Source organism: Salminus brasiliensis, chromosome 7 (genome assembly GCF_030463535.1).
Source record: "Salminus brasiliensis chromosome 7, fSalBra1.hap2, whole genome shotgun sequence".
Classification (NCBI taxonomy): domain Eukaryota; kingdom Metazoa; phylum Chordata; class Actinopteri; order Characiformes; family Bryconidae; genus Salminus; species Salminus brasiliensis.
In genome coordinates, this window is record NC_132884.1 from 19,817,826 (window position 1) to 19,839,523 (window position 21,698).

Sequence of the window (21,698 nt, forward strand, 5' to 3'; positions counted from 1 at the left end):
GATGTCATAGTAGTGTAGTTGTGTTGTCACAGTAGTGTAACTCTGATGTGACAGAAGTGCAATTGTGATGTCAGCATTGTCACAGTGATGTCACAGTAGTATAACTGTGATGTCACAGTAGTGTCACTGTGATGTCACAGTAGTGTCACAGTGATGTCACAGAAGTGCAATTGTGATGTCACAGTAGTGTCACAGTGATGTCACAGTACTGTAATTGTGATGTCACAGTAGTATATCAACGGTGTAACAGCAGTACAACAGTGATGTCACAGTAATGCAATTGTGTTGTCACAGTAGTGTATCAGTGATGTCAAAGTAGTGTAGTTTTGTATGTCACAGTAGAGTAATTGTGATGTCACAGTAGAGTAATTGTGATGTCACAGTAGTGTCACAGTGATGTCACAGAAGTGCAATTGTGATGTCACAGTAGTGTATCAGTGATGTCATAGTAGTGTAGTTGTGATGTCACAGTAGAGTAATTGTGATGTACCAGTAGTGTAACTGTGATGTCACTGTAGTGTATAAATGATGTCACAGTAGTGCAATTGTCATGTCACAGTAGTGTAGTTTTGATGTCACAGTAGAGTAATTGTGATGTCACAGTAGCGTCACAGTGATGTCACAGTAGTGTAGTTGTGATGTCACAGTAGAGTAATTGTGATGTCACAGTAGAGTAATTGCGATGTCACAGTAGTTTCACAGTGATGTCACAGAAGTGTATCAGTGATGTCATAGTAGTGTAGTTGTGTTGTCACAGTAGTGTAACTGTGATGTGACAGAAGTGCAATTGTGATGTCAGCATTGTTACAGTGATGTCACATTAGTGTAACTGTGATGTCACTGTAGTGTCACTTTGATGTCACTGCAGTGTCACTGTGATGTCACTGTAGTGTATAAATGATGTCACAGTAGTATAATTGTGATATAACAATAGTGTAACTGTGATGTCACAGTAGTGTCACAGTAGCGTATAAATGGTGTAACAACAGTACAACAGTGATGTCACAGTAGTGCAATTGTGTTGTCACAGTAGTGTCACAGTGATGTCACAGTAGAGTAATTGCGATGTCACAGTAGTGTCACAGTGATGTCACAGAAATGTTTCAGTGATGTCATAGTACTGTAGTTGTGTTGTCACAGTAGTGTAACTGTGATGTGACAGAAGTGCAATTGTGCTGTCAGCATTGTTACAGTGATGTCACAGTAGTGTAACTGTGATGTCACAGTAGTGTCACAGTAGCGAATAAATGGTGTAACAACAGTACAGCAGTGATGTCACAGTAGTGCAATTGTGTTGTCACAGTAGTGTCACAGTGATGTCACAGTAGAGTAACTGTGATGTCACAGGAGTGTTATAGTGATGTCACAGTAGTGTATCAGTGATGTCACGGTAGTGTAGTTGTGATGTCACAGTAATGCAATTGTGTTGTCACAGTAGTGTATCAGTGATGTCACAGTAGTGTAGTTTTGATGTCACAGTAGTGTTATAGTGATGTCACAGTAGTGTATCAGTGATGTCACAGTAGTGTAGTTGTGATGTCACAGTAATGCAACTGTGATGTCACAGTAGTGTCACAGTAGCATATAAATGGTGTAACAACAGTACAACAGTGATGTACACTATTACACAGTACACTGCATAAATACTGATACAGTGTATCAGTGATGTCACAGTAGTGTAGTTGTGATGTCACAGTAATGCAATTGTGTTGTCACAGTAGTGCAATTGTGTTGTCACAGCAGTGTAGTTTTGATGTCACAGTAGAGTAATTGTGATATCACAGTAGTGTCACAGTGATGTCACAGAAGTGCAATTGTGATATCACAGTAGTGTATCAGTGATGTCATAGTAGTGTAGTTGTGATGTCACAGTAGAGTAACTGTGATGTCACAGTAGTGTTATAGTGATGTCAGAGTAGTGTATCAGTGATGTCACAGTAATGCAATTGTGTTGTCACAGTAGTGTATCAGTGATGTCAAAGTAGTGTAGTTTTGATGTCACAGTAGTGTCACAGTGATGTCACAGAAGTGCAATTGTGCTGTCAGCATTGTTACAGTGATGTCACAGTAGTGTAACTGTGATGTCACTGTAGTGTCACTGTGATGTCACAGTAGTGTCACTGTGATGTCACAGTAGTGTAACTGTGATGTCACTGTAGTGTCACTGTGATGTCACTGTAGTGTATACATGATAAGATAAGATAAGATAAGATAAGATAAGATAAGATAGTCCTTTATTAGTCCCGCAGTGGGGAAATTCACAGTGTATCAGCAGAAAGGGATAGCAGGACACTCAGTTACAAAAATTTGGATAAATAATTTACACTATATACACAATATAAATAAGAATTAAAAAAGCAATAAACAATATTATGTACAGCAAAAGACTCTTAATTGCACATGGGGGTGGGATATTGCACATAGTATTCCCTGAACATGAACATGTGTGTGTAGTTAAGTGTGTGTGTATGTGGTCCGCTGGGAGCAGTGTTGGTTGTGTAGTCTGACGGCAGCAGGAAGGAAGGACCTGCGATACCGCTCCTTCACACACTTGGGGTGAAGCAGTCTGTCGCTAAAGGAGCTGCCCAGTGCTGCCAGAGTCTCATGCATGGGGTGGGAGCTGTTCTCCAGCATGGATGCCAGCTTGGTTGTCATCCTCCTGTCTCCCACCACCTGCACTGGGTCTAAGAAGCACCCCAGGACAGAGCCGGCCCTCTTTATGAGTTTGTCCAGTCTCTTCTTATCTGCCGTCGAGATGCTACTGCCCCAGCAGACCACTCCATAAAAGATGGCAGATGCCACCACTGTGTCGAAGAACGTCCTCAGGAGAGCTCCCTGCACTCCAAAGGACCTCAATCTCCTCAGCAGGTAGAGTCTGCTCTGGCCTTTCTTATAGAGAGCTGCAGTGTTGACTGACCAGTCCAGTTTGTTGTTCAGATGAACACCCAGGTATTTATAACACTCTCGATGTTCATACCGCGGATGTTCACTGATGGAGGGGGGTGTCTGCACCTGTGGAAATCCACTACCAGTTCTTTGGTTTTTCCAGCGTTTATCTGCAGATGGTTCTGCAGACACCAGTCCACAAAGTCCTGAATAAGTTCTCTGTACTCGCTGTCCTCCTCATTGGATATGAGGCCGACGATCGCTGAGTCATCAGAGAACTTCTGGAGGTGACAGGTCGGTGAGCTGTACATGAAGTCAGCAGTGTACAGGGTGAAGAGGAACGGTGCCAAGACCGTTCCTTGAGGGGCTCCTGTGCTGCTGACCACCAAGTCAGAGACACAGTCCCGTGCCCTCACATACTGTGGTCGGTTGGTGAGGTAGTCCAGTATCCAGTTTGACAGGTGACTGTCCACTCCACAATGTCCCAACCTATCTTTTAGGAGGCCTGGCTGTATGGTGTTAAAAGCACTGGAGAAATCGAAGAAGGTGATCCTCACAGTGCTGCCGGGCTTCTCCAGGTGAGAAAGAGCTCTGTGTAGAAGATAGATGACAGCATCATCCACCCCGACACCAGGCTGGTAGGCGAACTGAAGAGGGTCCATGGATGGGCTCACCAGAGGGCGGATGTGGTTGAGGACCAGCCTCTCCAGTGACTTCATCAGATGGGAAGTCAATGCCACCGGCCTGTAGCTGTTTAGGTCCTTTGGGTGCTGTGTTTTGGGCACAGGTACCACACAAGATGTTTTCCACAGCTGTGGTACTCTTCCCAGTGTCAGGCTCATGTTGAACAAATGCTCAACTACCCTGCACAGCTGATCAGCGCAGGACTTGAGGAGCCTGGCACTGATTCCATCAGGACCTGTAGCTTTCTTAGGCTTGATCTTCCTCAGCTCATTTCTCACCTGGGTTGTTGTGAAGGACAGGTTGGAGCAGGGGGGCTGGGTGCTGGAAAGTGTGAATGGGTGGTTGATGCTGCCAGACGATGAGCCATTAGGGGATGATGATGGTGATGATTGTGAGCCAGAAGTTCTGAGAGAAGAAGAAGGGGGAGGGCAGCATGATGGTAGTGCTGCTGAGTGGGGATACAGCAGGGGTGTCTGTGTGGGGGCAGGGCTAGGTGATTGATCAAATCTGTTGAAAAATAGATTGAGATCATTCACCCACTTCTGGTCCCCCACCACCTGGGAGTTGGACTTTGTGTGGCCAGAGATGGTTTGAAGGCCTTTCCACACTCCCCTGATGTTGTTCTGCTGCAACTTTTCCTCCAGCTTCCTCTTGTAGCTGGCTTTCCCCTCCCTGATCTTCCTTCTCAGTTCCCTCTGCACAGCTTTCAGCTCATCCTTGTCACCAGATCTGAAGGCCCTCTTTTTCGCTTTTAGGAGAGCCTTTAAATCTGGATTAATCCATGGCTTGTTGTTGGAAAAACACCGAACAGTCTTGGTGGGCACGGTGTTATCCACACAGAAGTTGACGTAGTCCGTAATGCAGTGAGTGAGATTGTCAATGTCCTCCCCATTAGGATCACACAGTTCTTCCCACACCGTTGTTTCGAAGCAGTCCTTCAGAGCCTCCTCAGACTCCTTAGACCACTTCTTCACTGTACGGGTGACAGCTGGTTCCCTATGTACAATGGGTTTGTACACAGGCAGAAGATGAACCAGACAATGATCAGATCTTCCAAGGGGAGGGAGAGGTGATGAGTTGTATGCCTCCTTTGTGTTGGCAAAAAACAGGTCCAGTGTTTTCATGTCTCTGGTGTGGCAGGTTACATACTGGGTGAAGGTGGACAGAGTGGAGGATGGAGAAGCATGGTTGAAGTCTCCGGAGATAAGGAGGAGGGCCTGCGGGTGCTGTGTCTGCAGCCTGCACACAGCTGAGTACAGGACATCACAGGCCGAGTCAGCGTTAGCAGAGGGGGGGATGTACGCAGCGATCACGATAACGTGTGAGAATTCCCTCGGCAGATAGTACGGCCTCATGCTAACGGCTAACAGTTCAATGTTCTTACAGCAGATCTGTTCCTTAATAGTGATGTGCCCAGGGTTACACCATCTATCATTCACAAATACTGCCAGTCCGCCTCCCTTCCTCTTACCGCTCTCCTCCGTCCTGTCTGCCCGACTGAGGTGAAATCCTTCCACAGATATGGGCGTGTCTGGAGTCAGCGTGGTTAGCCAGGTCTCTGTGAACACCATGATGCTGCACTCCCGGTATTCCCTCTGATGTCGCGTTAGCGCCGCCAGCTCGTCCATCTTATTGGGGAGCGACCTCACATTCCCCATGACTACAGAAGGAAGAGCGGGCTTGTAGCGTCTCCTCCGGGCGCGACACAGAGCTCCAGCCCGGCTCCCCCGCCGCCTCCTCCTCAGCTCGCGGGGGATGTCGTGCCTCTCGCGCGGCAGCACAGCAGCGCTGCTGAGCGCTAACAGCTGGTCCCTGGTGTAAACAATAGGCACGCGACTCCGCACGGGATCTCCAGACACGGTCGTAAACAAGGAAAAAAGTAGCGTAGAAACCAGAAAAATCACCACGCTTTTGGTGTCCATTGTGCCTAGAGTCATAGACAACACTAAACTACCAAAGAAACTTAACTTAAAAACTTCTAAATTGGAGAAAAGTTAGAAAAAGCTCAGAAGTGAGCAGGAGCTGCTGCAACAGGCTGCCACCTCCGCGGCGCCATCTTGGAAAAGTAGTATAATTGTCACAGTAGTATAGTTGTGATGTCACAATAGTGTAACTGTGATGTCACAGTAGTGTCACAGTAGCGAATAAATGGTGTAACAACAGTACAGCAGTGATGTCACAGTAGTGCAATTGTGTTGTCACAGTAGTGTCACAGTGATGTCACAGTAGAGTAACTGTGATGTCACAGTAGTGTTATAGTGATGTCAAAGTAGTGTATCAGTGATGTCACGGTAGTGTAGTTGTGATGTCACAGTAATGCAATTGTGTTGTCACAGTAGTGTATCAGTGATGTCACAGTAGTGTAGTTTTGATGTCACAGTAGAGTAATTGTGATGTCACAGTAGTGTCACAGTGATATCACAAAAGTGTATCAGTGATGTCATAGTAGTGTAGTTGTGTTGTCACAGTAGTGTAACTGTAGCATATAAATGGTGTAACAACAGTACAAAAGTGATGTCACAGTAGTGCAATTGTGTTGTCACAGTAGTGTCAGTGATGTCACAGTAGAGTAACTGTGATGTCACAGTAGTGTTATAGTGATGTCACAGTAGTGTAGTTGTGATGTCACAGTAATGCAATTGTGTTGTCACAGTAGTGTATCAGTGATGTCACAGCAGTGAAGTTTTGATGTCACAGTAGTGTAACTGTGATGTGACAGAAGTGCAATTGTGATGTCAGCATTGTTACAGTGATGTCACAGTAGTATAACTGTGATGTCACAGTAGTGTCACTGTGATGTCACAGTAGTGTCACAGTGATGTCACAGAAGTGCAATTGTGATGTCACAGTAGTGTCACAGTGATGTCACAGTACTGTAATTGTGATGTCACAGTAGTGTCACTGTGATGTCACAGTAGTGTATAAATTGTCACGTTAGTATATCAACGGTGTAACAGCAGTACAACAGTGATGTCACAGAAGTGCAATTGTGATGTCACAGTAGTGTATCAGTGATGTCATAGTAGTGTAGTTGTGTTGTCACAGTAGTGTCACTGTGATGTCAAAGTAGTGTCACAGTGATGTCACAGAAGTGCAATTGTGATGTCACAGTAGTGTATCAGTGATGTCATAGTAGTGTAGTTGTGATGTCACAGTAATGCTATTGTGTTGTCACAGTAGTGTTTCAGTGATGTCACAGTAGTGCAACTGTGATGTCACAGTAGTGTATCAGTGATGTCATAGTAGTGTAGTTGTGATGTCACAGTAGAGTAATTGTGATGTCACAGTAGTGTCACAGTGATGTCACAGTAGAGTAATTGTGATGTCACAGTAGTGTTATAGTGATGTCACAGTAGTATATCAACGGTGTAACAGCAGTACAACAGTGATGTCACAGAAGTGCAATTGTGATGTCACAGTAGTGTATCAGTGATGTCATAGTAATGTAGTTTTGATGTCACAGTAGAGTAATGGTGATGTCACAGTAGTGTCACAGTGATGTCACAGAAGTGCAATTGTGATGTCACAGTAGTGTATCAGTGATGTCATAGTAGTGTAGTTGTGATGACACAGTAGAGTAATTGTGATGTACCAGTAGTGAAACTGTGATGTCACTGTAGTGTATAAATGATGTCACAGTAGTATAATTGTGATGTCACAATAGTGTAACTGTGATGTCACAGTAGTGTCACAGTAGTGTATAAATGGTGTAACAACAGTACAAAAGTGATGTCACAGTAGTGCAATTGTGTTGTCACAGTAGTGTCAGTGATGTCACAGAAGAGTAACTGTGATGTCACAGAAGTGCAATTGTCATGTCACAGTAGTGTATCAGTGATGTCATAGTAGCATAGTTGTGTTGTCACAATAGTGTAACTGTGATGTCACAAAAGGGTCACAGTGATGTCACAGTAGTGCATCAGTGATGTCACAGTAGTGTACTTGTGATGTCACAGTAATGCAATTGTGTTGTCACAGTAGTGTATTAGTGATGTCACAGTAGTGTAGTTTTAATGTCACAGTAGAGTAATTGTGATGTCACAGTAGTGTCACAGTGATGTCACAGTAGTGTAGTTGTGATGTCACAGTAGAGTAATTGTGATGTCACAGTAGAGTAATTGTGATGTCACAGAAGAGTAATTGCGATGTCACAGTAGTGTCATAGTGATGTCACAGAAGTGTATCAGTGATGTCATAGTAGTGTAATTGTGTTGTCACAGTAGTGTAACTGTGATGTGACAGAAGTGCAATTGTAATGTCAGCATTGTTACAGTGATGTCACATTAGTGTAACTGTGATGTCACTGTAGTGTCACTTTGATGTCACTGCAGTGTCACTGTGATGTCACTGTAGTGTATAAATGATGTCACAGTAGTATAATTGTGATGTAACAATAGTGTAACTGTGATGTCACAGTAGTGTCACAGTAGCGTATAAATGGTGTAACAACAGTACAACAGTGATGTCACAGTAGTGTAATTGTGTTGTCACAATAGTGTCACAGTGATGTCACAGAAGAGTAATTGTGATGTCACAGTAGAGTAATTGTGATGTACCAGTAGTGTAACTGTGATGTCACTGTAGTGTACAAATTATGTCACAGTAGTATAATTGTGATGTCACAATAGTATAACTGTGATGTCACAGTAGTGTCACAGTAGCGTATAAATGGTGTAACAACAGTACAAAAGTGATGTCACAGTAGTGCAATTGTGTTGTCACAGTAGTGTCAGTGATGTCACAGAAGAGTAACTGTGATGTCACAGTAGTGTTATAGTGATATCACAGAAGTGCAATTGTGATGTCACAGTAGTGTATCAGTGATGTTATAGTAGTGTAGTTGTGTTGTCACAGCAGTGTCACTGTGATGTCACTGTAGTGTATAAATGATGGCATAGTAGTATAATTGTGATGTCAAAATAGTGTAACTGTGATGTCACAGTAGTGTCACAGTAGTGTATAAATGGTGTAACAACACCATTGTGTTGTACAACAGTGATGTCATAGTAGTGTAGTTCATGTCACAGTAGAGTAATTGTGATGTCACAGTAGTGTCAGTGATGTCACAGTAGAGTAATTGTGATGTCACAGTAGTGTCACAGTGATGTCACAGAGGTGTAATTGTCATGTCACAGTAGTGTATCAGTGATGTCATAGTAGCCAAGTTGTGTTGTCACAGTAGTGTAACTGTGATGTCACAAAAGGGTCACAGTGATGTCACAGTAGTACATCAGTGATGTCACAGTAGTGTAGTTGTGATATCACAGTAGAGTAATTGTGATGTCACAGTAGTGTCACAGTGATGTCACAGAAGTGTATCAGTGATGTCATAGTAGTGTAGTTGTGTTGTCACAGTAGTGTAACTGTGATGTGACAGAAGTGCAATTGTGATGTCAGCATTGTTACAGTGATGTCACATTAGTGTAACTGTAGTGTCACAGTAGCGTATAAATGGTGTAACAACAGTACAACAGTGATGTCACAGTAGTGCAATTTTATTGTCACAGTAGTGTCACAGTGATGTTACAGTAGAGTAACTGTGATGTCACAGTAGTGTTATAGTGATGTCACAGTAGTGTATCAGTGATGTCACAGTAGTGTAGTTGTGATGTCAGAGTAATGCAATTTTTTGTCACAGTAGTGTATCATTGATGTCACAGTAGTGCAGTTTTGATGTCACAGTAGAGTAATTGTGATGTCACAGTAGTGTCACAGTGATGTCACAGTAGTGCAATTGTGATGTCACAGTAGTGTCAGTGATGTCACAGTAGTGTCACAGTGATGTCACAGAAGTGCAATTGTGATGTCACAGTAGTGTATCAGTGATGTCACAGTAGTGTATCAGTGATGTCATAGTAGTGTCACAGTGATGTCACAGTAGAGTAATTGTGATGTCACAGTAGTGTTATAGTGTTGTCACAGTAGTATATCAACGGTGTAACATCAGTACAACAGCGATGTCACAGTAATGCAATTGTGTTGTAGTGTATTAGTGATGTCATAGTAGTGTAGCTGTGATGTCACAGTAGAGTAATTGTGATGCCACAGTAGTGTCACAGTGATGTCACAGTAGTGCAATTGTGATGTCACAGTAGTGTATCAGTGATGTCATAGTAGTGTAGTTGTGTTGTCACAGTAGTGTAACTGTGATGTGACAGAAGTGCAATTGTGATGTCAGCATTGTTACAGTGATGTCACATTAGTGTAACTGTAGTGTCACAGTAGCGTATAAATGGTGTAACAACAGTACAACAGTGATGTCACAGTAGTGCAATTTTATTGTCACAGTAGTGTCACAGTGATGTTACAGTAGAGTAACTGTGATGTCACAGTAGTGTTATAGTGATGTCACAGTAGTGTATCAGTGATGTCACAGTAGTGTAGTTGTGATGTCAGAGTAATGCAATTTTTTGTCACAGTAGTGTATCATTGATGTCACAGTAGTGCAGTTTTGATGTCACAGTAGAGTAATTGTGATGTCACAGTAGTGTCACAGTGATGTCACAGTAGTGCAATTGTGATGTCACAGTAGTGTCAGTGATGTCACAGTAGTGTCACAGTGATGTCACAGAAGTGCAATTGTGATGTCACAGTAGTGTATCAGTGATGTCACAGTAGTGTATCAGTGATGTCATAGTAGTGTCACAGTGATGTCACAGTAGAGTAATTGTGATGTCACAGTAGTGTTATAGTGTTGTCACAGTAGTATAACAACGGTGTAACATCAGTACAACAGCGATGTCACAGTAATGCAATTGTGTTGTAGTGTATTAGTGATGTCATAGTAGTGTAGCTGTGATGTCACAGTAGAGTAATTGTGATGCCACAGTAGTGTCACAGTGATGTCACAGTAGTGCAATTGTGATGTCACAGTAGTGTATCAGTGATGTCATAGTAGTGTAGTTGTGTTGTCACAGTAGTGTAACTGTGATGTGACAGAAGTGCAATTGTGATGTCAGCATTGTTACAGTGATGTCACAGTAGTATAACTGTGATGTCACAGTAGTGTCACTGTGATGTCACAGTAGTGTCACAGTGATGTCACAGTAGTGTATCAGTTATGTCATAGTAGTGTCACAGTGATGTCACAGTAGAGTAATTGTGATGTCACAGTAGTGTTATAGTGAAGTCACAGTAGTATATCAACGGTGTAACATCAGTACAACAGCGATGTCACAGTAATGCAATTGTGTTGTAGTGCATTAGTAATGTTATAGTAGTGTAGTTTTGATGTCAGAGTAGAGTAATTGTGATGTCACAGTAGTGTCACAGTGATGTCACAGTAGTGTATCAGTGATGTCACGGTAGTGTAGTTGTGATGTCACAGTAATGCAATTGTGTTGTCACAGTAGTGTCACAGTGATGTCACAGTAGTGCAATTGTGATGTCACAGTAGTGTCACTGTGATGTCACAGTAGTGTAACTGTGATGTCACTGTAGTGTCACTGTGATGTCATAGTAGTGTAACTGTGATGTCACTGTAGTGTCACTGTGATGTCACTGTAGTGTTTAAATGATGTCACAGTAGTACAATTGTGATGTCACAATAGTGTAACTGTGATGTCACAGTAGTGTCACAGTAGCGAATAAATGGTGTAACAACAGTACAACAGTGATGTCACAGTAGTGCAATTGTGTTGTCACAGTAGTGTCACAGTGATGTCACAGTAGAGTAACTGTGATGTCACAGTAGTGTTATAGTGATGTAACAGTAGTGTATCAGTGATGTCACGGTAGTGTAGTTGTGATTTCACAGTAATGCAATTGTGTTGTCACAGTAGTGTATCAGTGATGTCACAGTAGTGTAGTTTTGATGTTCCAGTAGAGTAATTGTGATGTCACAGTAGTGTCACAGTGATGTCACAGAAGTGTATCAGTGATGTCATAGTAGTGTAGTTGTGTTGTCACAGTAGTGTAACTGTAGCATATAAATGGTGTAACAACAGTACAACAGTGATGTCACAGTAGTGCAATTGTGTTGTCACAGTAGTGTCAGTGATGTCACAGTAGAGTAACTGTGATGTCACAGTAGTGTTATAGTGATGTCACAGTAGTGTAGTTGTGATGTCACAGTAATGCAATTGTGTTGTCACAGTAGTGTATCAGTGATGTCACAGCAGTGTAGTTTTGATGTCACAGTAGAGTAATTGTGATGTCACAGTAGTGTCACAGTGATGTCACAGAAGTGCAATTGTGATGTCACAGTAGTGTCACAGTGATGTCACAGTACTGTAATTGTGATGTCACAGTAGTGTCACTGTGATGTCACAGTAGTGTATAAATTGTCACGTTAGTATATCAACGGTGTAACAGCAGTACAACAGTGATGTCACAGAAGTGCAATTGTGATGTCACAGTAGTGTAGTTGTGTTGTCACAGTAGTGTCACTGTGATGTCAAAGTAGCGTCACAGTGATGTCACAGAAGTGCAATTGTGATGTCACAGTAGTGTATCACTGATGTCATAGTAGTGTAGTTGTGATGTCACAATAGAGTAATTGTGATGTCACAGTAGTGTCACAGTGATGTCACAGAAGTGCAATTGTGATGTCACAGTAGTGTATCACTGATGTCATAGTAGTGTAGTTGTGATGTCACAATAGAGTAATTGTGATGTCACAGTAGTGTCACAGTGATGTCACAGTAGAGTAATTGTGATGTCACAGTATTGTTATAGTGATGTCACAGTAGTATATCAACGGTGTAACAGCAGTACAACAGTGATGTCACAGAAGTGCAATTGGGATGTCACAGTAGTGTATCAGTGATGTCATAGTAGTGTAGTTGTGTTGTCACAGTAGTGTCACTGTGATGTCAAAGTAGCGTCACAGTGATGTCACAGAAGTGCAATTGTGATGTCACTGTATTGTATCAGTGATGTCATAGTAGTGTAGTTGTGATGTCACAGTAATGCTATTGTGTTGTCACAGTAGTGTATCAGTGATGTCACAGTAGTGTAGTTTTGATGTCACAGTAGAGTAATTGTGATGTCACAGTAGTGTCAAAGTGATGTCACAGAAGTGCAATTGTGATGTCACAGCAGTGTATCAGTGATGTCATAGTAGTGTAGTTGTGATGTCACAGTAGAGTAATTGTGATGTCACAGTAGTGTCACAGTGATGTCACAGTAGAGTAATTGTGATGTCACAGTAGTGTTATAGTGATGTCACAGTAGTATATCAACGATGTAACAGCAGTACAACAGTGATGTCACAGAAGTGCAATTGTGATGTCACAGTAGTGTATCAGTGATGTCATAGTAGTGTAGTTGTGTTGTCACAGTAGTGTCACTGTGATGTCAAAGTAGCGTCACAGTGATGTCACAGAAGTGCAATTGTGATGTCACAGTAGTGTATCAGTGATGTCATAGTAGTCTAGTTGTGATGTCACAGTAATGCTATTGTGTTGTCAAAGTAGTGTATCAGTGATGTCACAGTAGTGTAGTTTTGATGTCACAGTAGAGTAATTGTGATGTCACAGTAGTGTCACAGTGATGTCACAGAAGTGCAATTGTGATGTCACAGTAGTGTATCAGTGATGTCATAGTAGTGTAGTTGTGATGTCACAGTAGAGTAATTGTGATGTCACAGTAGTGTCACAGTGATGTCACAGTAGAGTAATTGTGATGTCACAGTAGTGTTATAGGGATGTCACAGTAGTATATCAACGGTGTAACATCAGTACAACAGCGATGTCACAGTAATGCAATTGTGATGTCACAGTAGTGTATCAGTGATGTCATAGTAGTGTAGTTGTGTTGTCACAGTAGTGTAACTGTGATGTGACAGAAGTGCAATTGTGATGTCAGCATTGTTACAGTGATGTCACAGTAGTATAACTGTGATGTCACAGTAGTGTCACTGTGATGTCACAGTACTGTCACAGTGATGTAGTGATGTCACAGTACTGTAATTGTGATGTCACAGTAGTGTCACTGTGATGTCACAGTAGTGTATAAATTCTCACGTTAGTATATCAACGGTGTAACAGCAGTACAACAGTGATGTCACAGAAGTGCAATTGTGATGTCACAGTAGTGTATCAGTGATGTCATAGTAGTGTAGTTGTGTTGTCACAGTAGTGTCACTGTGATGTCACAGTAGCGTCACAGTGATGTCACAGAAGTGCAATTGTGATGTCACAGTAGTGTATCAGTGATGTCATAGTAGTGTAGTTTTGATGTCACAGTAGAGTAATTGTGATGTCACAGTAGTGTATCAGTGATGTCATAGTAGTGTAGTTGTGTTGTCACAGTAGTGTAACTGTGATGTGACAGAAGTGCAATTGTGATGTCAGCATTGTTACAGTGATGTCACAGTAGTATAACTGTGATGTCACAGTAGTGTCACTGTGATGTCACAGTAGTGTCACAGTGATGTCACAGAAGTGCAATTGTGATGTCACAGTAGTGTATCAGTGATGTCATAGTAGTGTAGTTTTGATGTCACAGTAGAGTAATTGTGATGTCACAGTAGTGTATCAGTGATGTCATAGTAGTGTAGTTGTGTTGTCACAGTAGTGTAACTGTGATGTGACAGAAGTGCAATTGTGATGTCAGCATTGTTACAGTGATGTCACAGTAGTATAACTGTGATGTCACAGTAGTGTCACTGTGATGTCACAGTAGTGTCACAGTGATGTCACAGAAGTGCAATTGTGATGTCACAGTAGTGTCATAGTGATGTCACAGTACTGTAATTGTGATGTCACAGTAGTGTCACTGTGATGTCACAGTAGTGTATAAATTGTCACGTTAGTATATCAACGGTGTAACAGCAGTACAACAGTGATGTCACAGAAGTGCAATTGTGATGTCACAGTAGTGTAGTTGTGTTGTCACAGTAGTGTCACTGTGATGTCAAAGTAGTGTCACAGTGATGTCACAGAAGTGCAATTGTAATGTCACAGTAGTGTATCACTGATGTCATAGTAGTGTAGTTGTGATGTCACAATAGAGTAATTGTGATGTCACAGTAGTGTCACAGTGATGTCACAGTAGAGTAATTGTGATGTCACAGTAGTGTTATAGTGATGTCACAGTAGTATATCAACGGTGTAACAGCAGTACAACAGTGATGTCACAGAAGTGCAATTGTGATGTCACAGTAGTGTATCAGTGATGTCATAGTAGTCTAGTTGTGATGTCACAGTAATGCTATTCTGTTGTCAAAGTAGTGTATCAGTGATGTCACAGTAGTGTAGTTTTGATGTCACAGTAGTGTCACTGTGATGTCACAGTAGTGTCACAGTGATGTAGTGATGTCACAGTACTGTAATTGTGATGTCACAGTAGTGTCACTGTGATGTCACAGTAGTGTATAAATTCTCACGTTAGTATATCAACGGTGTAACAGCAGTACAACAGTGATGTCACAGAAGTGCAATTGTGATGTCACAGTAGTGTATCAGTGATGTCATAGTAGTGTAGTTGTGTTGTCACAGTAGTGTCACTGTGATGTCACAGTAGCGTCACAGTGATGTCACAGAAGTGCAATTGTGATGTCACAGAAGTGCAATTGTGATGTCACAGTAGTGTATCAGTGATGTCATAGTAGTGTAGTTGTGATGTCACAGTAATGCTATTGTGTTGTCACAGTAGTGTATCAGTGATGTCACAGTAGTGTAGTTTTGATGTCACAGTAGAGTAATTGTGATGTCACAGTAGTGTCACAGTGATGTCACAGAAGTGCAATTGTGATGTCACAGTAGTGTATCAGTGATGTCATAGTAGTGTAGTTGTGATGTCACAGTAGAGTAATTGTGATGTCACAGTAGTGTTATAGTGATGTCACAGTAGTATATCAACGGTGTAACAGCAGTACAACAGTGATGTCACAGAAGTGCAATTGTGATGTCACAGTAGTGTATCAGTGATGTCATAGTAGTGTAGTTGTGTTGTCACAGTAGTGTCACTGTGATGTCAAAGTAGCGTCACAGTGATGTCACAGAAGTGCAATTGTGATGTCACTGTAGTGTATCAGTGATGTCATAGTAGTGTAGTTGTGATGTCACAGTAATGCTATTGTGTTGTCACAGTAGTGTATCAGTGATGTCACAGTAGTGTAGTTTTGATGTCACAGTAGAGTTATTGTGATGTCACAGTAGTGTTATAGTGATGTCACAGTAGTATATCAACGGTGTAACAGCAGTACAACAGTGATGTCACAGAAGTGCAATTGTGATGTCACAGTAGTGTATCAGTGATGTCATAGTAGTGTAGTTGTGATGTCACAGTAGAGTAATTGTGATGTCACAGTAGTGTCACAGTGATGTCACAGTAGAGTAATTGTGATGTCACAGTAGTGTTATAGGGATGTCACAGTAGTATATCAACGGTGTAACAGCAGTACAACAGTGATGTCACAGAAGTGCAATTGTGATGTCACAGTAGTGTATCAGTGATGTCATAGTAGTGTAGTTGTGTTGTCACAGTAGTGTCACTGTGATGTCAAAGTAGCGTCACAGTGATGTCACAGAAGTGCAATTGTGATGTCACAGTAGTGTATCAGTGATGTCATAGTAGTCTAGTTGTGATGTCACAGTAATGCTATTGTGTTGTCAAAGTAGTGTATCAGTGATGTCACAGTAGTGTAGTTTTGATGTCACAGTAGAGTAATTGTGATGTCACAGTAGTGTCACAGTGATGTCACAGAAGTGCAATTGTGATGTCACAGTAGTGTATCAGTGATGTCATAGTAGTGTAGTTGTGTTGTCACAGTAGTGTCACTGTGATGTCACAGTAGCGTCACAGTGATGTCACAGAAGTGCAATTGTGATGTCACAGTAGTGTATCAGTGATGTCATAGTAGTGTAGTTGTGATGTCACAGTAATGCTATTGTGTTGTCACAGTAGTGTATCAGTGATGTCACAGTAGTGTAGTTTTGATGTCACAGTAGAGTAATTGTGATGTCACAGTAGTGTCACAGTGATGTCACAGAAGTGCAATTGTGATGTCACAGTAGTGTATCAGTGATGTCATAGTAGTGTAGTTGTGATGTCACAGTAGAGTAATTGTGATGTCACAGTAGTGTCACAGTGATGTCACAGAAGTGCAATTGTGATGTCACAGTAGTGTATCAGTGATGTCACAGTAGTGTATCAGTGATGTCATAGTAGTGTCACAGTGATGTCACAGTAGAGTAATTGTGATGTCACAGTAGTGTTATAGTGATGTCACAGTAGTATTACAACGGTGTAACATCAGTACAACAGCGATGTCACAGCAATTGCAATGCAATGCAATTGTGTTGTAGTGTATTAGTGATGTCATAGTAGTGTAGTTGTGATGTCACAGTAGAGTAATTGTGATGTCACAGTAGTGTCACAGTGATGTCACAGTAGTGCAATTGTGATGTCACAGTAGTGTATCAGTGATGTCATAGTAGTGTAGTTGTGTTGTCACAGTAGTGTAACTGTGATGTGACAGAAGTGCAATTGTGATGTCAGCATTGTTACAGTGATGTCACAGTAGTATAACTGTGATGTCACAGTAGTGTCACTGTGATGTCACAGTACTGTAACTGTGATGTCACTGTAGTGTCACTGTGATGTCACTGCAGTGTATAAATGATGTCATAGTAGTATAATTGTGATGTCACAATAGTGTAACTGTGTTGTCACAGTACATTACATTTACATTTACATTTATGGCATTTAGGAGACGCTCTTATCCAGAGCGACTTACAAAGTGCTTTGCTATTTACCCAAGAAAACCTTCGCTAGTTAGAATAGGCAAATAATTCAAAAGATACCTCTAAGCTTAGACATTGCTAAACACAAGATAATAAGGCGACTATAGAACTATTCGTCCAAGTACTCTCGGAAGAGGTGGGTCTTCAGTCTGCGTTTGAAGACAGCGAGGGACTCGGCCGTTCGGACACCCAGGGGCAGCTCGTTCCACCACTTTGGTGCCAGGACAGAAAAAAGCCTGGACGCTTGTCTTCCGCGGATTTTGAGGGATGGTGGGTCGAGCCGAGCCGTACTTGAAGCTCGAAGGGCTCTTGGTGCGGATCGGCTTTTGACCATTGCCATCAGATACGGAGGGGCTGGTCCGTTCTTGGCTTTGTAGGCCAGCGTCAGGGTTTTAAATCTGATGCGGGCAGCTACAGGAAGCCAGTGGAGAGAATGCAGCAGTGGAGTGACATGGCTAAATTTAGGGACATTGAAGACGACCCGTGCCGCTGCATTCTGGATGAGTTGCAAGGGCCTGATGGTGCGCAGAGGGAGACCAGCCAGAAGAGAGTTGCGGTAGTCAAGTCTGGAAGTGACGAGAGACTGAACAAGCACCTGGGTGGCCTCTCTAGAGAGGAAGGGTCGAATTCTCCGAATGTTGTACAGAAGAAATCTGCAGGACCGAGTTACGTTTGCAACATGACTTGAGAATGATAACTGATCATCCATCACTACACCAAGGCTTCGTGCTTCAGTAGAGGGAGTGACCAGTGAGTTCTCAAAGGTGATGGCAAGATCGTTTCTTGGTCCAGCAGTTCCCGGGATGTACAGCAGCTCCGTCTTGCTGGGGTTGAGTTTGAGGTGGTGAGCCGCCATCCAAGAAGAGACGTCGGTGAGGCATGCTGAGATGCTGAGTAGTGTCACAGTAGCGTATAAATGGTGTAACAACAGTACAACAGTGACGTCACAGTAGTGCAATTGTGTTGTCACAGTGATGTCACAGTAGAGTAACTGTGATGTCACAGTAGTGTATCAGTGTTGTCACGGTAGTGTAGTTGTGATGTCACAGTAATGCAATTTTGTTGTCACAGTAGTGTATCAGTGATGTCACAGTAGTGTATCAGTGATGTCACAGTAGTGTAGTTTTGATGTCACAGTAGAGTAATTGTGATGTCACAGTAGTGTCATAGTGATGTCACAGAAGTGTATCAGTGATGTTATAGTAGTGTAGTTGTGATGTCACAGTAGTGTAACTGTGATGTGACAGAAGTGCAATTGTGATGTCAGCATTGTTACAGTGAAAACTGCAGGCCTGCTTGTTTGTGGTAATGACATTGTCTCACCACAAGAGGGCATTGTCTCATAGGAAACGCGGCACTGATCTGGAAGTCTGAAAATACTTCCTTTGGAAAATCTGAGCCAAAAATGTTCAACCTAAGCCTGTGGGACTCTCCTTTCAGTTCATGCTCCTTCATGAGCAGTAATTGGCTTCACTGTTTCTGAAAGGAATATTCAGCTGGATATTTTTAGTGGTCTGAGGCTCAAGTCAAACTTTTAATATGAAAGTGATCAAATAAGTAATTGTAACCCTAGTTTTATGAAATATTAAACCATAGAGCCTCTGTCAGATATGTACTTGCGTGATACAGAACTAGAAATTAATTTTGAAAGCCTAGTTGAGTATAGAAAATTCACAACAAACACACGCACCATCAGATTCACCCATGCATTCATTATTTATGAGACTCTTTGTTCAGGATGTGTTGTCAGACAGTTGTCTGATGAGGCCTAAAATTAGCTGGCTATTCCCTCTGGCCTTGCAAAGTAATTGTAAAAGGCTCCTCCCCTCTTCCCCCCAAAAAGGGGTGTATTATTTATAATATTCTGTATTGTATTATTGTTTTTTAATTCATGGGATTTTGATTTGATTTGGTTTTGGGTTGAAACCTGAAGTCTCCTGAAGTAAAGAGTGACCTTTAGGGTCAGTTCAGAATAATGGAGTTAAGTGGAGATATAAAACTAGGACAACTTATTCAGAGTCCAAAAGAAACTGTTTCTTTATTGGGGGTTTCGTTGTTGCTATGGCAGCAGCTGTCCCGCTCTGACATAGAAACCAAAAGGCACGCAAATTGCTGCCCACTTACATTTTAAAAACGGTGTTCCCTATTATTCTCCAAACACAATTAGCCACTGTGTCTCTGTCATTTCCAGAATAATGTCTTTTTATTGTGGATTTGAATGAAAAGATCAAAACATTTTCCAGGAATGCTCATGAAGTTATGAACATGCTTGTGCCGTTTTCTGACATTAGCAGTGCAACCTTTCAACATGTACACATTTGTACTCTCAAAGGAACTTCCGTCTTTTCATACCGAGTGCGGGGAACAAGCTCTTGGAAAAGCCGTGGCTCTGTGCCTACAACATTGTTTGTTTGGCTGATGGGATCACTTAAGAGACTTGACAAAACCTTAGTTCTCTGATCATGTGGTGACTTGGGCTCCACGCCTTTCATGATGGCATTCCCACATGTGCACTACTGTTTTTTGTAGAACATGAAACTTTTGTGGTGCATCCAAAATGTTGAACAGAGTCCTGGGTGATTGCTTGGTGTTTTATGTAGCTGTGGATGGGAGCCTAGAAGCATGAACCACAACAGCCAATTAAGGACTTCTGAAGGTAGTAACTGGTTGGATCAGCCCAAGTGGATTAGGGTTGGATCCAAAGTTTACCATTACCAGGCTGCTTTGGACTCACATTTGCTTTAATGTGGTCAGATTTTTTTAGGCCTGTGTGCACCTGATCAAATTCATCAGGTGCTGATCACTTTCATAGGTGCTCCTCAATTGGATGTGTATTTGACTCGTGGGCATGTGACATTGATGTAAACGGTCAGATCGGATCAGATGTATGTGTTTTTTTGGCATGTGCATATAGACGTGCACGGATACAGGTCCCTTACATTCATGAGCGTCAACCATCAAGATAGCCAAATTCTATCTGAGAAAAATATAGGAATTCATTAATGAGGCTTGGGTAATGTGAACATAGCCCAAAGTGAACAATACTTGAAGGCCACTAGTTGTATGGAATTATGTAGCTATATCGTGATTAGCACAATAACCTGTGGCTAGCGTATTCATTTGGGGCTAAATATTGTTAGCTTAGCTTGTCTAGCTGGGTGCCTAAGCATTAGATTTGTTTAAAGCACACCTATTTAACACGGGGCAGTGGTGGTATAGCGGTTAGAGCGCCGGGATATTGATAACAGGGTTGTGGGTTCGATTCCCGGGCTCGGCAAGCTGCCACTGTTGGGCCCTTGAGCAAACAAGTGCCCAACTCTTGGGCACTACCGCTCTGGGTGTGTGTACTCACTGCCCCTAACACACGTGTGTGTGTGTTCACTACCAGATGGGTTAAATGTGTCACTGTACAGTGACAAATACGTGCACCTTTACCTTATTTTCCAGTACTGAACATTTTATAATGTTGAATGCTCTAATGAAGTGAATATGATTAACACTAACAGACATTAACATGACACTTTCATTAACTTTTTAATACTGTATCAAAAATGCATAGATCATTATACCTGTATAATTTATCAGTTAATTTTCAGTAAATTGTAATAAATGCTGTATACGTTTCTACTAAATAAGACAGCGCTAATCAATAATATGACAAACACTTCTTTTGTAAATTTTTTTTTACTTGATTTTTGAAGGTTAGTCTAGTATAAGCAGATTTATGCGAGGAGCTCATGCAAAAACATCTTTATGCACCCCAATGTCTATAATATAATGCAGTTAGTTAATAACTGTTGCTGATTCAAATAAAAATGAGTTTATTTTTTTTTAGTTATTTGGAAATCACAACATGAGTGTGTACAGAATTTGACCTCATTTGGACTAATAAATATTTAAATACTGGTCATTTTGCAGTGTATATGGATGATAAGTTAAAAGTTCTATGAGTTTTCATTTCAGAGCTTCCCCACATAGACCAGACAAGTAATACAAGACTTACAACCTTTAACAAGAATATGCAGTTTAATTAGAACAAAAACTGTGGAGATACAGAGATCGATTTTTTTTAAAGGGGATCTGTATAATATTTTTTAATTATTATTAAAATAATTTTATAAAAACTTGATATTGTTCAGTCTCCACTGATTTAATGTTGGGATAAGCTGATGTTTTCATTTACAGTAGGAAACTCTAATTTCTACCCAAATGCCATTCATGTTTCCCTGTCTCCTAACACACACAGCAATGGCACAAGAAAAATAAACTGGACGAAACATGGAGGAGTACATCTGATTTTTAAAGTGACAATCTAGCAGACTGACGGTCAATTCAGGGTCCCATCGCCACCCTTAAAAGTGGACATATTAAAACTGAACTTTTTGTGCTTTTGCCTGTCTGTATGGGCATCTGGACTGGTCTGTATTCCTGTGGACT